Raw genomic sequence first — 18,748 nt, 5'->3', positions numbered from 1 at the left:
GATAATGATATTGTTAAATTGAAGCTATTTCCGTTTTCTCTTAGAGATCGTGCTAAAACTCGGTTCTCTTATTTGCTTAAAAATAGTATTGATCCATGGAGTAAGTGCAAATATGCTTTTATCTCTAAGTATTTTCCTCTTGCTAAAATTATCTCCCTTAGGAATGATATTATGAATTTTAAGCAACTTGATCATGAGCATGTTGCACAAGCTTGGGAGAGGATGAAATTAATGATACGCAATTGCCCTACACATGGTTTGAATTTATGGATGATTATACAAAAAAATTATGCCGGATTGAATTTTTCTTCTAGAAATCTTTTAGATTCGGCCGCGGGAGGCACTTTTATGGAAATCACTTTAGGAGAATCTACTAAACTCCTAGATAATATTATGGTTAATTATTATCAATGGCATACCGAAAGATCCACTAGTAAAAAAGTTCATGCGATTGAAGAGATTAATGTTTTGAGTGGAAAGATGGATGAACTTATGAAATTGTTTGCTAATAAGAGTGTTTCTTCTGATCCTAATGATATGAATTTTTCCACTTTGATTGAGAATAATAATGAATCTATGGATGTGAATTTTGTTGGCAGGAACAATTTTGGTAACAACGCTTATAGAGGAACTTTAATTCTAGGCTGTTCCCTAGTAATTCCTCTAATAATTATGGTAATTCCTACAACAACTCTTATGGGAATTTAATAAGATGCCCTCTGATTTTGAGACTAGTGTTAAAGAATTTATGAATTCGCAAAAGAATTGCAATGCTTTGATTGAAGAAAAAATGCTTAAAATTGATGAGTTGGCTAGGAACGTGGATAGAATTTCTCTTGATGTGGATTTTTTGAAACTTAGATCTTTTCCACCTAAGCATGATATCAATGAGTCTCTCAAGGCCATGAGAATTTCCATTGATGAGTGCAAGGAAAGAACCGCTAGGATGCGTGCTAAAAAAGGATTGCTTTGTGAAAGCGTGTTCTTCTTGTTTTCATGATAATAAAGATGTAGATCTAAAAGTGATTACTGTGTCTGCTATTAAATATTTGTTTTCCAATATGAATCTTGATAAAGATGGGACTGGAGATGAGTCAACTTTAGTTAAAAGGTATCCCAACGATTCAGAGTTTTTAGATCTTGATGCTAAAATTAATAAAAGTGGGATTGAAGAGGTCAAAACTTTACATAGCAATGAACCCACTATTTTGGATTCCAATGAATTTAATTATGATAATTGCTCTTTGATAGATTTTATTTCCTTGTTGCAATCCGTGTTGAATTCTCCTCATGCTTATGATCAAAATAAGGCTTTTACTAAACATATTGTTGATGCTTTAATGCAATCTTATGAAGAAAAGCTTGAACTAGAAGTTTCTATCCCTAGAAAACTTTATGATGAGTGGGAACCTACTATTAAAATTAAGATCAAAGATCATGAATGCTATGCTTTATGTGATTTGGGTGCTAGTGTTTCCACGATTCCAAAAACTTTGTGTGATTTGTTAGGTTTCCGTGAATTTGATGATTGTTCTTTAAATTTTCACCTTACGGATTCCACCATTAAGAAACCTATGGGAAGAATTAATGATGTTCTTATTATTGCAAATAGGAATTATGTGCCCATAGATTTTATCATTTTTTATATAGATTGCAATCCTACATGTCCTATTATTCTTGGTAGACCTTTCCTTAGAACGATTGGTGCAATTATTGACATGAAAGAAGGAAATATTAGATTCCAATTTCCGTTAAGGAAAGGCATGGAAAAATTTCCTATAAAGAAAATTAAATTACCTTATGAATCTATTTTGAGAGCCACTTATGGATTGCATACCAAAGATGACAATACCTAGATATATTCTTGCTTTTATGCCTAGCTAGGGGCGTTAAATGATAGCGCTTGTTGGGAGGCAACCCGATTTTATTTTTGTTCCTTGCTTTTTGTTCCTATTTAGTAATAAATAAACCATCTATCCTCTGTTATGATTGTGTTTTTATGTTTTAATTAGTGTTTGTGCCAAGTAAAGCCTTTAGGATCTTCTTGGGTGATTGTTGTTTGATCTTGCTGAAAAAAACAGAAAGTATGCGTTCACGAGAATAATTTTCGTTCTTTACCGGAGAGCGATAAAATACCAATTCCAATTGCAGTAGATCAATATACAAATTATTTAGGTCATCCTAATTTTTCAGAATTTTTGGAGTTACAGAAGTATTCTAAACCTCCAGATTGCTACAGACTGTTCTGTTTTTGATAGATTCTGTTTTTCGTGTGTTGTTTGCTTATTTCGATGTATCTATGGCTAGTATCTGGGGGTATGAACCATAGAGAAGTTGTAATACAGTAGGTTTAACATCAATATAAATAAATAATGAGTTAATTACAGTACATTAAAGTGGTGGTTTGTTTTCTTATACTAACAGAGCTCATGAGATTTTCTGTTGAGTTTTGTGTTGTGAAGTGTTCAAGTTTTTGGGTAAAGATTTGATGGATTTTGGAAGAAGGAGTGGAAAGAGCCTAAGCTTGGATATGAACAAGGCACCCCAAGGTAAAATTCAAGGACAACCAAAAGCCTAAGCTTGGGGATGCCCCGGAAGGCATCCCCTCTTTCGTCTTTGTCTATCGGTAACTTTACTTGAGGCTATATTTTTATTCACCACATGATATGTGTTTTGCTTGGAGCATCTTGTATGATTTGAGTATTTGATTTTTAGTTTATCACAATCATCTTTTCTTCACACACCTTTTGGGAGAGACACACATGAATCGGAACTTATTATAATACTCTATGTGCTTCACTTATATCTTTTGCGCTACATAATTTTTCTCTAGTGCTTCACTTATATCTTTTTAGAGCACGGTGGTGGTTCTATTTTATAGAAATTATTGATCTCTCATGCTTCACTTATATTATTTTGAGAGTCTTTTAGAACAGCATGGTAATTTGCTTTGGTTATGAAATTAGTCCTAATATGATAGGCATCCTAGATGGGTATAATAAAAACTTTCATATAGAGTGCATTGAATACTATGAGAAGTTTGATACTTGATGATTGTTTTGAGATATGAAGATGGTGATATTAGAGTCATGCTAGTTGAATATTTGTGAATTTGAGAAATACTTGTGTTGAGGTTGACACGGCAACCGCGAGCAATGGTTTAGCCACAGGCTTCCTGTCTCTTGACTGAACCGCAGAGGTCCTTTGCCCATTCCTTGCGGGGCATCAGGCTCTCGATGAGCACTGGTGACGGCGGCTCTTCGGGTGGGTCATCGATCATGCCGCCGAGAAGCTCTAGATCTTTTGCACGGTGGATGGCAAACTGCTCATCACACATCTTCTGCAATATGTCAATTGTGCGCCCAAGGACTGTCACGCCGATATCGCTGCCGATGGGCCATGGTGCCTGCACAGGCCGACGAAGCTCTTGCTTCCCGACCTGCTCTGGCTCGTTCTCCTCGCCAAAGATGTAACGCAGGTAGGCGTCAACATCGAAGCTTTGGTCGTTGCCTGACATGCTTGGAATAACTAATGGTAGATGGATGAGGACTAGATCTGCGTAGAGTGTCATGACGGTGCATTGCCGCCTAGGTTATATGCAGCAAGCCATTAGCTGGTGGCGGGAAACCGATGAGGGAAGAGGCGTGGATTTTACAATTCACCCATGTGGAGCGCGGGAAGCATTCGCTGGAGCGCAGGAAGACTAAGTGGAGCACACACACAATCCGAATACCGTATCCGGTGCCACGTGTTATTTATCACACACGCGTTAACATAAGGAAACATTTGTGTAACTTACTAATCATCGCACACGAGTACTCGCAGACGCATCGTCTGCGATACTCCTAGCCACCGCAAGCCACTGGCTTGCATTTTCAAAGTTTTTTGTACACACATAATCGCACAAGAACTAACTGTATTAACCGTCTGTGTTGTAATTTCTCATCGCAAACATTTCATCCGAGCCAGCTATTTGCCACGTATCACACACATTTTGTTAAGTTGAACCTTTTCTGTTGTGTCCCTAATCGAAAACAGTTTGTCTGAGTGAACCGTATGCCGTATATCACACACACCTTGATCCGGCTAACCATTTCTGTGGCACTCCCTAATAGCAAAGAGTTCATCAGAGCGAACTGTATGTCGTATATCGCACACACAGTGATATGGCTGCCTGTTTCTGTTGTTCTTCCTCATCGCAAACATTTCGAATGGGTTAACCGTGTGCCCTGCATCGCACACGCAACTAAAATGTGAACCGTGTTTGATGGCTCCGCCATCGCAAATGTTTTGCACCTTTTTGACGGTTTTTTAATCCCCGTTTGTGATTAATGCAACGCACACAGTTTCGTCAAAGGGTCTCTGATCGTAGTGTCGCGTTAGCAGCATCCTGCAGTAGTGAAACAAGTGTAAATTGGACCCAGTGCCGGTGACACCGGCTAGTTCTACCTAGCTCCGCCCCTGGATCCAAGGGGTCTATATGAGCCAAATCCTACCCCAAATCATCCCTTGACGGCCAAGGAAATTGTGGGACCAAACCGGGACAAAATCCTCAAAGAATTGAAAAGGATATGGTTTTTTCTGTTGAAGGAAATATGCCCTAGAAACAATAATAAAGTTGTTATTTATATTACCTTATATCATGATAAATGTTTTTTATTCATGCTAGAATTGTATAACCGGAAACTTAGTAAATGTGTGAATACATAGACAAAACAGAGTGTCCCTAGTATGCCTCTAGTTGACTAGCTCGTTAATCAAAGATGGTTATGTTTCCTGACCATAGACATGTGTTGTAAACTTGTCATTTGATGAACGAGATCACATCATTAGAGAATGATGTGATGGACAAGCCCCATCCGTTAGCTTAGCATAAATGATCGTTTAGTTTTATTGCTATTGCTTTCATCATGACTTATACATGTGCTCTGACTATGAGATTATGCAACTCCCGAATACCGGAGGAACACCTTGTGTGCTATCAAATGTCACACCATAACTGGGTGATTATAAAGATGCTCTACATGTGTCTCTGATGGTGTTTGTTGAGTTGGCATAGATCGAGATTATGATTTGTCACTCCGTGCATTGGAGAGGTATCTCTGGGCCCTCTCGGTAATGCTCATCACTATAAGCCTTACAATAAATGTGACTAATGAGTTAGTTGCGGGATGATGCAATACGGAACGAGTAAAGAGACTTCCAAGTAACGAGATTGAACTAGGTATGATGATACCGACGATCGAATCTCGGGCAAGTAACATACCGATGACAAAGGGAACAACATATGTTGTTATGCGGTTTGACCGATAAAGATCTTCGTAGAATATGTAGGAACCAATATGAGCATCCAGGTTCCGCTATTGGTTATTGACCGGAGACGAGTCTCGGTCATGTCTACATAGTTCTCGAACCCGTAGGGTCCGCACGCTTAACGTTCGATGACGATATGTATTGTGAGTTATGTGATTTGATGTACTGAAGGTTGTTTGGAGTCCCGGATTTCATCATGGACATGACAAGGAGTCTCATAATGGTCGAGACACAAAGATTGATATATTGGAAGGTTATGTTTGGACACCGGAAAAGGTTTCAGATAGGTTCAGGCATTTTCCGGAGTACCGGGGGGTTACCGGAACCTCCCGGGGGGTTAATGGGCCTTCATGTGCCCTAGTGGAATAGAGGAGGAGGCGCGCCCCCCAAGCCCATTCCGAATTGGGGGGGGGCTTTCCTTCTCTCCCTCTTCCTCTTTCCTTCCCCTCCTATTTGGACTAGGAAAGGGGGGAACCTACTCCTAGTAGGAGTAGGATTCCCCCCCTTGGGGCATGCCCCTTGAGGCCGGTCGGCCCCCTCCTCCCCTCCTTTATATACGGGGGAGGGGGCACCCCATAGACACACAAGTTGATTTCTTAGCCGTGTGCGGTGCCCCCGTCCACAGATTTCCACCTCGGTCATATTGTCGTAGTGCTTAGGCGAAGCCCTGCATCGGTAACTTCATCATCACCGTCACCACGCCATCGTGATGACGAAACTCTCCCTCGGCCTCAGCTGGATCTAGAGTTCGAGGGATGTCACCGAGGTGAACGTGTGCAGATCACAGAGGTGCTGTGCGTTCGATACTTGATCGGTTGGATCGCGAAGACGTTCGACTACATCAACCGCGTTACTTAACGCTTCCGCTTTCAGTCCACGAGGGTACATGGACACACTCTCCCTCATTGCTATGCTTCTCCTAGATAGATCTTGCGTGATTGTAGGCAATTTTTTTGAAATACCATGTTCCCCAATAGTGGCATCCGAGCCAGGACTATGCGTAGATGTTATATGCACGAGTAGAACACAAAGAGTTGCGGGCGATAATAGTCATACTGCTTACTAGCATGCCATACTATGATTCGGCGGTATTGTTGGATGAAGCGGCCCAGACCGACATTACATGACTGCATTCATGAGACTGGTTCTACCGCCATGCTTTGCACACAGGTGGCTAGTGGGTGTCTTGTAACACCCACAATGCGGCTATATCTCCCACGTGTTGGGGCACGACTTAGAGGCATAGCCGCATGGTAGTTTTGTCGCAAGAGGGGTAATCTTCACACAATCCCATGTAATGAATAAGAAAGGGATAAAGAGTTGGCTTACAATCGCCACTTCACACAATACATAAATAATTCATACATCATCCAAATACACTCAAAGACCGACTACGGTCAAATCCAACAGAAAAGGAAGATAAACCCCAAATGCTAGATCCCCGATTGTTCCAACTGGGCTCCACTACTGATCATCAGGAAACGAAACGTAGTAATGACCCAGATCCTCGTTGAACTCCCACTTGAGTTCGGTAGCATCACCTGCACTGGTATCCTTGGGACCTGCAACTGTTTGGAAGTATCCGTGAGTCACGAGGACTCAGCAATCTCACACCCACGAGATCAAGACTATTTAAGCTTATGGGTAGGATAGGGTAATGAGGTGGAGCTGCAGCAAGCACTAAGAAAATATGGTGGCTAACATACGCAAATAAGAGCGAGAAGAGAAGCAACGCAACGACCGAGAAGCTAGAAGTGATCAAGAAGTGATCCTGAAACTACTTACGTTCAAGCATAACACAAGACCGTGTTCACTTCCCGGACTCCGTCGAGAAGAGACCATCACGGTTACACACGCGGTTGATGTATTTTAATTGAGTCAAGTGTCAAGTTCTCTACAACCAGACATTAACAAATTCTCATCTTCCACATAACCGCGAGCACGGCTCTCGAAAGTTTATACCCTGCAGGAGTGTCCCAACTTAGCCCATCACAAGCTCTCACGGTCAACGAAGGATATTCCTTCTCCCCGGAAGACCCGATCAGTCTCGGAATCCCGGTTATAAGACATTTTGACAATGGTAAAACAAGACCAGCAAAGCCGCCCGGTGTGCCGACAATCCCGATAGGAGCTGCACATATCTCGTTCTCAGGGCAACACCGGATGAGCAATCCATACAACTAAAACCAGCCCTCAAGTTTCCCCGAGGTGCCGCTGCAAGGGGCTCTAGTTCGGACTAAGACTTAGAGAGGCACTGGCCCCGGGGGGGGGGGGGGGTTAAAATAAAGATGACCCTTGGGTTAATTACTCCCAAGGGAAAGGTATAGGTTGTTAGGCAAATGTAAAACCAAGGTTGGGCCTTGCTGGAGGAGTTTTATTCAAAGCGAACTGTCAAGGGGTTCCCATAACACCCAGCCGCGTAAGGAACACAAAATCAAGGAACATAACACCGGTATGACAGAAACTAGGGCGGAAGAGTGGAACAAAACACTAGGCAGAAGGCCGAGCCTTCCACCCTTTACCAAGTATATAGATGCATTAATTAAATAAGAGGTAATGTGATATCCCAACATATCCATGTTCCAAGATGGAACAAACTTCAACTTCACCTGGAACTAACAACGCTACAAGAGGGGCTGAGCAAAAGCGGTAACATAGCCAAACAACGGTTTGCTAGGATGGTGGGTTAGAGGCTTGACATGGCAATATGGGAGGCATGATATAGCAAGTGGTAGGTAGCGCGACATAGCGATAGAATGAACAACTAGCAAGCAAAGATAGAAGTGATTTCGAGGGTATGGTCATCTTGCCTGAGATCCCGCAAGGAAGAAGAACGAGTCCACGAAGAAGACAAACAGACGTAGTCAAACGGATCCTCACAACTCTGGAACAAAACCGAAGCTAACGAGAGAAGCAACCCGGAAAGAAGCAAACAACATAGTAAACAACCATCACATAAGCATGGCATGATGCGCAAACAAGTATGATGCATGTCCGGTTTAAAGAGGCATGGCATGGCAAAGTGCAACAAACAATACTGCAAATTAAGTGGAGCTCAATATGCAACGGAGTTGCATATTAAAGAAAACACCACATTCAAACATTTAGTTCACTCTTGTTTATGTACCCAACAATATTAAATGTTATTAACATGGAAAGAGGTGAAGCATAATAAAAATAACTATCTAGGCAAGTTTAAATGAGGCCGAAACAACAAGCAACAAGTCCGAAAAAATTCTCATGTGCAATTTATGGATTTGGTACTGTTCAACCCTAAACCATATTTTAGAGTTGTTAAACATGCAAAGTAAGTACATCATGTTAATCTAGGCATTTTTCTACCCCATTTACATATAAAGTTTATTTAAAATGGAGCTACGGTTATTTAGTTATGAAATAAAGCATTTTAGCATGGCATTTTAGCAAATTAATGCAAACATCATTTTAAACATTTCTAACATGGGTGAAAGTGGCATATTATGAAACTCGACAAAATTCTAAGCATTTTACATATATAAAACATTTTAAAATGATGCATGGTTGATGAGTTATAAAATGCATGAACAAGGAGGACTTTTCTGTAAAATTGCACTCTCTGGAAAAATGAAAAAAATCGCCAGTGACAATAAAAAAACATTGCTGGGCCGAATCTGAGTTGTACTGGGCTGAGAGGAGTTGCTAACATTGGGCTACAGGGAAAAGGGCCTTGGCGATCGCGGTGACAGGCCAAGGCCCGAACGGTGGAAGAGGCAGGCCGGCAGGGCGCTGGCTGGGCTGCAGGGAAGGCGCGGGCCCATGCGGGCGGGGCCGCGGTCAACGGGGCACTGGAGGTGTTCGTCTCCTCGTTCCCGAGTAGGACGAGGCCATGGCAGCGCCAGCGGCTAACGGCGACGGACGCAGCCGGCAAGGTCGGGAACGGGCAGATCCAGGCGAGGGGAGCTCAGATCCGACGACGGACGAGGCTGAGGAGGACGGTGACGAGCTCGGCGACGGTGGCTAGGCCAACTCCGGTGAAGAGCGGCAGACCTGCAAACAACGGCGGCGCGACTACATTAAGGAGAGAGAGAGGCACGGAAGAAAGGGAAGGGAGCAGGGAGCGGCGGCTAGCCTGGTGGTCACCGGCGGGCGCAAGTCCGGCGAAGCCCGCGGGGTGACGGGGCAGAGCGGCGGCGGAGCTCGGATCGGGATCCCCCTTTCCCGATCTAGAGCTCGGGGAGCAGGGGCGGTGGGGTGCAGCCTCGGAGCCCAGATCAGGGCCCAGGCAGGCTTGGCGCGCGCCTGGCGGCACGGGACGGTGGGAGCAGGGCAGGGAGGCCACGTGGCACGCCCTGGATGGCTAGGCACGGTGGTTGCGGCGGCGCAGGCCAATGGGGCTCGCCAAGTGGCGACGGCGAGGTGGCGCCGCGGTAAGAGACCAAGTGATGGCGGCGGATTAGGCTGGCGCGGAAAGCGAGGTGGAGGTGGGAGGAGGCTGCCGGCGCACTGATTTTGATGAGTGAGTTGTCTGCTGCCAAAAATGGAAGGGGAGGCTTCCTTTTATAGGCAGGGTTAAGGTTTGAGGGGTTAGGAGGGGTTTTCGGACCGTGCGATCGCGATCGGACGGTCCGGAGCGGAGGGGGACTAGGTGGGCTGCACGTGGGTTGTGACGAAGGGCTTGGACTGAGAGGGGAGAAGAGAAAGCGGCCCGACATGGGTTTTCAGAGACCGAAAACGTCCGACGAATGACCGGCTATAATGCCGCTATATGTTTAACGGTTGGGCTATCAAACGGACTCCGAATGCGATGAAACTTGGCAGGCGGTCTACCTACATTATATAAAGACCACACACCATCTCTCACCCCATTCCGAGAACATTTTTACACCACTTATAAAATAATATTTTAGAGGTGCCGCAAGCGCGTGCAAGTGTGTCTGGGCTCAGAACGGACAACGGAAGGAACGGGGCGAACCCAGACGGATGCAAGTTTCGAAAACATGCAGAGTGCAATGCGAATGATGACATGGCAAGATGCAACACGCAAGAAAAGACAAGGCAACAACAGTGAATAACTGGAAGACACCTGGCGCATCGGTCTCGGGGCGTTACATGCCTGTTTCTTCAACTTTAGTTGAATCAAGTGTGACTACGCCCGGAACTTGTTGAAGGTTAAAACAACAAACTTGACGAAAAATCGTTGTGGTTTTTATGCATAGGTAAGAACGATTCTTGCTAGAAGCCCGTAGCAGCCATGTAAAACTTGCAACAACAAAGTAGCGGACGTCTAACTTGTTTTTGCAGGGCTTGCTATGATGTGATATGGTCAAGACGTGATGATATATAAATTGTTGTATGAGATGATCATGTTTTGTAAAAGTTATCGGCAACTGGCAGGAGCCTTATGGTTGTCGCTTTATTGTATGAAATGCAACCGCCATGTAATTGCTTTACTTTATCACTAAGCGGTAGCGATAGTCGTAGAAGCAATAATTGGTGAGACGACAATGATGCTTCAATGGAGATCAAGGTGTCAAGCTGGTGACGATGGTGATCATGACGGTGCTTTCGAGATGGAGATCTAAGGCACAAGATGATGATGGCCATATCATATCACTTATTTGATTGCATGTGATGCTTATCCTTTATGCATCTTATTTTCCTTAGTACGGTGGTAGCATTATAAGATGATTCTCACTAAATTTCAAGGTACAAGTGTTCTCCTTGAGTATGCACCGTTGCTACAGTTCGTCGTGCCGAGACACCACGTGATGATCGGGTGTGATTACATTCACATGCAACGGGTGCAAGCCAGTTTTGCACATGCGGAATACTCGGGTTAAACTTGACGAGCTTAGCATATGCAGATATGGCCTCGGAACACTGAGACCGAAAGGTCAAGCGTGAATCATATAGTAGATATGATCAACATAGTGATGTTCACCATTGAAAACTACTCCATCTCGCGTGATGATCGGACATGGTTTAGTGTATATGGATCACGTGATCACTTAGATGATTAGAGGGATATCTATCTAAGTGGGAGTTCTTAAGTAATATGATTAATTGAACTTTAATTTATCATGAACTTAGTCCTGATAGTATTTGCATAACTATGTTGTAGATCAATAGCTCGCGATGTAGCTTCCCGTTTATTTTTGATATGTTCCTAGAGAAAAACTATGTTGAAATATGATAGTAGCAATGATGCGGACTTGGTCCTTGATCTGAGGATTATCCTCATTGCTGCACAGAAGAATTATGTCCTTGATGCACCGCTAGGTGACAGAACTATTGCAGGAGCAGATGCAGACGTTATGAATGTTTGACAAGCTCGGTATGATGACTACTTGATAGTTTAGTGCACCATGCTTTACGGCTTAGAGCCGGGATTTCAAAAATGTTTTGAATGACATGGGGCATATGAGATGTTCTAGGAGTTGAAATTCGTATTTCAGACTCATGCCCGTGTTAAGAGGTATGAGACCTCTGACAAAGTACTTTGCCTACAAGATGGAGGAGAGTAGCTCAGCTACTGAGCGTGTTCTCGGAATGTCTAAGTACTACAATCACTTGAATCAAGTGGGACTTAATCTTCCAGATAAGATAGTGATTGACAGAGTTCTCTAGTCACTATCAACAAGTTACTAGAACTTAGTGATGAACTATAATATGCAAGGGATAACAGAAACAATTCCCAAGCTCTTCGCGATGCTGAAATCAGCGAAGGTAGAAATCAAAAAAAGCATCAAGTGTTGATGGTTGACAAGGCCACTAGTTTCAAGTAAAAGGGTAAGGGAAAGAAAGGGAACTTCAAGAAGAATGGCATGCAAGTTTCCACTCCCATGAAGAAGCCCAAAGCTAGACCCAAGCCTGAAAATGAGTGCTTCTACTGCAAAGGAAATGGTCACTGGAAGCGGAACTACCCCAAATACTTGGCGGATAAGAAGGATGGCAAAGTGAAAAAAAGTATATATGATATACATGTTATTGATGTGTACTTTACTAGTGTTCATAGTAGCCCCTGGGTACTTGATACTGGTTCAGTTGCTATGATTAGTAACTCGAAACAGGAGTTACAAAATGAACAGAGACTAGTTGAGGGCAAGGTGACGATATGTGTTGGAAGTGATTCCAAGGTTGATAAGATCACCATTGCACACTCCCTTTATCTTCAGGATTAGTGTTGAAATAAATGTTATTTGGTGTTTGCGTTGAGCATAATATGATTGGATCATGTTTATAGCAATACGATTATTCATTTCAGTCAAAGAATAATTGTTATTCTATTTACATGAATAAAACCTTCCGTGGTCTTACATCCAATGTAAATGGTTTACTAAATCTCGATCGCGGTGATACACATATTCATAATATTGATACCAAAAGATGCAAAGTTAATAATAATAGTGTAACATGTTTGTGGCACTGCCGTTTAGGTCATATTGGTGTAAAGCGCATGAAGAAACTCCATGTGGATCGACTTTTGGAATCACTTGATTATGAATAATTTGATGCTTGCGAACCATGCCTCATGGGCAAGATGACTAATACTCTGTTCTCCGGAACAATGGAGCGAGCAACTGACTTATTGGAAATAATACATACCGATGTATGCGGTCCAATGAGTGTAGAGGCTTGTGGCGGGTATCGTTATTTTCTGACCTTAACAGATGATTTGAGCAGATATGGGTATATCTACTTAATGAAACATAAGTCTGAAACATTTGAAAAGTTCAAAGAATTTCAGAGTGAAGTGGAAAATCATCGTAACAAGAAAATAAAGTTTCTACGATCTGATCACGGAGGTGAATATTTGAGTTACGAGTATGGTCTTCATTTGAAACAAAGTGGAATAAGTTTCACAACTCACGCCACCTGGAACACCACAGCGTAATGGTGTGTCCAAACGTCATAACCGTACTTTATTGGATATGGTGCGATCTATGATGTCTCTTACCGATTTACCAATGTCGTTTTGGGGTTATGCATTAGAGACAACTTCATTCACGTTAAATAGGGCACCATCTAAATCCATTGAGACAACACCATATGAACTATGGTTTGGCAAGAAACCTAAGTTGTCGTTTCTTAAAGTTTGGAGCTGCAATGCTTATGTGAAAAATCTTCAACGTGATAAGCTCGAACCCAAATCGGATAAATGTGTCTTCATAGGATACCGAAAGGAGACTATTGGGTACACCTTCTATCACAGATCCGAAGAATGGATCATTTCTAGAGAAGGAGTTTCTCTCGAAAGAAGTGAGTGGGAGGAAAGTAGAACTTGATGAGGTAGTCGTACCTTCTCCCAAATTGGAAAGTAGTTCATCACAAAAATCAGTTCCGGTGATTCCTACACCAATTAGTGAGGATGCTAATGATGATGATCATGAAACTTCAGATCAAGTTACTACCAAACCTCGTAGGTCAACCAGAGTATGGTCCACACCAGAGTGGTACGGTAATCCTGTTTCTCGGTTATCCTTAGAAGACTAAGGAGATATTTCTCGGTTATGGAGGTGATAAAGAGTTTGTTGTAAAGAGTTACGCCAATGCAAGATTTTACACCAATCCGGATGACTATGAGTCTCAATCTGGATATGATAACCCACAAGTATAGGGGATCGCAACAATTTTCGAGGGTAGAGTATTCAACCCAAATTTATTGATTCTACATAAGGGGAGCCAAAGAATATTCTCAAATATTAGCAGCTAAGTTGTCAATTCAACAACACCTGGAAACTTAATATTTGCAGCAAGGTATTTAGTAGCAAAGTAATATGATAATAATGGTAATGGTAGCAAAAGGTAACGATAGCAAAAGTAATGTTTTTGGTATTTTGTAGTGATTGTAACAATAGCAACGGAAAAGTAAATAAGCGAAGAACAATATATGGAAAGCTCGTAGGCAATGGATCGATGATAGAGAATTATGCCGGATGTGGTTCATCATGTAACAATGATAACCTAGGGTGACACAGAACTAGCTCTAATTCATCAATGTAATGTAGGCATGTATTTCGAATATAGTCATACGTGCTTATGGAAAATAACTGGCATGACATCTTTTGTCCTACCCTCCCGTGGCAGCGGAGTCCTAGCGGAAACTAAGGGATATTAAGGCCTCCTTTTAATAGAGTACCGGACCAAAGCATTAACACATAGTGAATACATGAACTCCTCAAACTACGGTCATCACCGGGAGTGGTCCCGACTATTGTCACTTCGGGGTTGCCGGATCATAACACAAAGTAGGTGACTATAGATTTGCAAGATAGGATCAAGAACACTCATACATTGATGAAAACATAATAGGTTCAGATCTGAAATCATGGCACTCGGGCCCAAGTGACAAGCATTAAGCATAGCAATGTCATAGCAACATCAATCTCATAACATAGTGGATACTAGGGATCAAACCCTAACAAAACTAACTCGATTACATGATAAGTCTCATCCAACCCATCACCGTCCAACAAGCCTACGATGGAATTACTCACGCACGACAGTGAGCATCATGAAATTGGTGGTGGAGGATGGTTGATGATGACGATGGCGACGGATTCCCCTCTCCGGAGCCCCGAACGGACTCCAGATCAGCCCTCCCGAGAGAGTTTAGGGCTTGGCGGCGGCTCCGTATCGTAAAACGAGATGAATCCTTCTCTCTAATTTTTTCTCTCTCCGAACACGAATATATAGAGTTGGAGTTGAGGTCGGAGGAGCTCCAGGGGGCCAACGAGGTAGGGGGCGCACCCAGGGGGGCAGGCGCCCCCACCCTCGTGGCTAGGGTGTGGGCCCCTAGTCTTGATCTTTTGACAGTATTTTTTATTATTTCCAAAAATAATCTCCGTGAAGTTTTAGGTCATTCCAAGAAATTTTGTTTCTGCACATAAATAACACCATGGCAATTCTGCTCAAAACAGCGTCAGTCCGGGTTAGTTCCATTCAGATCATGCAAGTTAGAGTCCAAAACAAGGGCAAAAGTGTTTGGAAAAGTAGATACGACGGAGACGTATCAGGATACATATTGAAAGTGGGAGCAATTAGCTAGAGTAGCTCCATGCAAAGCATTGTAGACATAGAAATTTTACGAAATACATACAGCTCTGAACGTGACAGACCCATCGACTAAGTTTCTCTCACAAGCAAAACATGATCACACCTTAGTACTCTTTGGGTGTTAATCACATAGCAATGTGAACTAGATTATTGACTATAGTAAAACTCTTTGGGTATTAGTCACATGGTGATGTGAACTAATCACATGGTGATGTGAACTATTGGTGTTATATCACATGGCGATGTGAACTAGATTATTGACTCTAGTCCAAGTGGGAGATTGAAGGAAATATGCCCAAGAGGCAATAATAAAGTTGTTATTTATATTTCCTTATATCATGATAAATTTTTATTATTCATGCTAGAATTTTATTAACCGAAAACTTAGTACATGTGTGAATACATAGACAAAACAGAGTGTCCCTGGTATGCCTCTACTTGACTAGCTTGTTAATCAAAGATGGTTATGTTTCCTGACCATAGACATGTGTTGTCATTTCATGAACGGGGTCACATCTTTAGAGAATGATGTGATGGACAAGACCCATCCGTTAGCTTAGCATAAATGATCGTTTAGTTTTATTGCTATTGCTTTCATCATGACTTATACATGTTCCTCTGACTATGAGATTATGCAACTCCTGAATACCGTAGGAACACTTTGTGTGCTATCAAATGTCACAATGTAACTGGGTGATTATAAAGATGCTCTACAGGTGTCTCCGATGGTGTTTGTTGAGTTGGCACCGATCGGAGAGGTATCTCTGGGCCCTGTCGGTAATGGTCATCACTATAAGCCTTGCAAGCAATGTGACTAATGAGTTAGTTGCGGGATGATGCATTACAGAATGAGTAAAGAGACTTGCCGGTAACGATATTGAGCTAGGTATGATGATAGCGACGATCGAATCTCGGGCAAGTAACATACCTTTGACAAAGGGAACAATGCATGTTGTTATGCGGTTTGACCGATAAAGATCTTCGTAGAATATGTAGGAACCAATATGAGCATCCAGGTTCTGCTATTGGTTATTGGCCCGAGATGAGTCTCGGTCATGTCTACATAGTTCTCGAACCCGTAGGGTCCGCACGTTTAATGTTCGATGACGATATGTATTTTGAGTTATGTGATTTGATGTACCGAAGGTTTTTCGGAGTCCCGGATGTGATCACGGACATGATGAGGAGTCTCGAAATGGCCAAGACATAAAGATTGATATATTGGAAGGTTATGTTTGGACACCAGAAAGGTTTGAGATAGGTTCGAGCATTTTCCGGAGTACCCAGGGGTTACCGGAACCCCCCCACCCCCGGGGGGGGGGGGGTTAATGGGCCTTCATGGGCCCTAGTGGAAGAGAGGAGGAGGCGGCCAAGTGGAGGCGCCCCCCAAGCCCAATCTGAATTGGGGGGGGGGGCTTTCCTTCTCTCCCTCTTTCTCTTTCCTTCCCCTCCTAGTTGGACTAGGAAAGGGGGGAACCTACTCCTAGTAGGAGTAGGATTCCCCCCTTGGGGCGCGCCCCTTGAGGCCGGCCGGCCCCCTCCTCCCCTCCTTTATATACGGGGGAGGGGGCACCCCATAGACACACAAGTTGATTTCTTAGCCGTGTGCGGTGCCCCCCTCCACATATTTCCACCTCGGTCATATTGTCGTAGTGCTTAGGCGAATCCCTACATCAGTAACTTCATCATCACCATCACCACACCGCCGTGCTTACGAAACTCTCCCTCGGCCTCAGCTGGATCTAGAGTTCGAGGGACGTCACCGAGCTGAACGTGTGCAGATCGCGGAGGTGCCGTGCATTCAGTACTTGATCGGTTAGATGGCGAAGACGTTCGACTACATCAACCGCGTTACTTAACGCTTCCGCTTTCGGTCTACGACGGTACGTGGACACACTCTCCCTCGTTGCTATGCTTCTCCTAGATAGATCTTGCGTGATCGTAGGCAATTTTTTGAAATACTACGTTCCCCAACATCTGTAGCCTAGGGGAGTTGGTATGAGTGCTTGTACGGCCCTGCATGATCGTATGTTGGTCTCCATTGCTTCATACGACCCCAATTTGAATGTTACTGGGCTCGTCGGATTCGCCTCATAAATCCTGACACACCCGTGGCATTTCATTCTAGGCACTTTGTAAAATGTCAAATTATCCAACTAGCCAAAAGGGCATGAATCTAATGCCTAGAAATCCTTCGTGCTAATCCCAACCTTGGTCTTACATCATGCTAAATATATGTGAGTGCCAATTGTTAACCCACAAGTATAGGGGATCGCAACAGTTTTCGAGGGTAGAGTATTCAACCCAAATTTATTGATTCGACACAAGGAGAGCCAAAGAATATTCTCAAGTATTAGCAGCTGAGTTGTGAATTCAACCACACCTGGAAACTTAATATCTGCAGCAAAGTATTTAATAGCAAAGTAATATGATAGTAGTGGTAACGGTAGCAAAAGTAATATTTTTGGTTTTATAGTGATTGTAGCAGTAGTAACGGAAAAGTAAATAAGCGAAGAACAATATATGAAAAGCTCGTAGGCATTGGATCAGTGATGGAGAATTATGTCGGATGCGATCAATCATGCAACAGTTATGACATAGGGTGACACAGAACTAGCTCCAGTTCATCAATGTAATGTAGGCATGTTTTCCGAATATAGTCATACGTGCTTATGGAAAAGAACTTGCATGACATATTTTGTCCTACCCTCCCGTGGCAGCGGGGTCCTATTGGAAACTAAGGGATATTATGGCCTCCTTTTAATAGAGTACCGGACCAAAGTATTAACACATAGTGAATACATGAACTCCTCAAACTATGGTCATCAGCGGTAAGTATCCCGATTATTGTCACTTCGGGGTTAACGGATCATAACACATAATAGGTGACTATAGACTTGCAAGATAGGATCAAGAACTCACATATATTCATGAAAACATAATAGGTTCAGATCTGAAATCATGGCACTTGGGCCCTAGTGACAAGCATTCAGCATAGAAAAGTCTTAGCAACATCAATCTCAGAACATAGTGGATACTAGGGATCAAACCCTAACAAAACTAACTTGACTACATGATAAATCTCATCCAACCCATCACCGTCCAGCAAGCCTACGATGGAATTACTCTGTAACATCCCAAATTTTCAATTTGGAATGTTATACATTAGATCATCATTGCATATCATATTTCTTTTCTGCATTTTGGTTGATCCTAGAAATTCTACGCAACTCAATGACCCACGGAGAGAGTTGGGGATTTCGTTATTTTCATATTTGAGTTTTCTCAAATTTTGAGAATATGATCTTTTGATTTTAATTATCTTATCATCAATTATTTCTATTACAAAAATATGAGAGAGGGAATAAAATGACTTTCCCAAAATAAAGAAATATTAAGG

Source organism: Triticum urartu, chromosome 2A, assembly GCF_056163025.1.
Source record: "Triticum urartu cultivar PI428250 chromosome 2A, HENAU_Tu73, whole genome shotgun sequence".
NCBI classification, from domain to species: Eukaryota; Viridiplantae; Streptophyta; class Magnoliopsida; order Poales; family Poaceae; genus Triticum; species Triticum urartu.
This window is presented reverse-complemented; position numbering follows the sequence as displayed.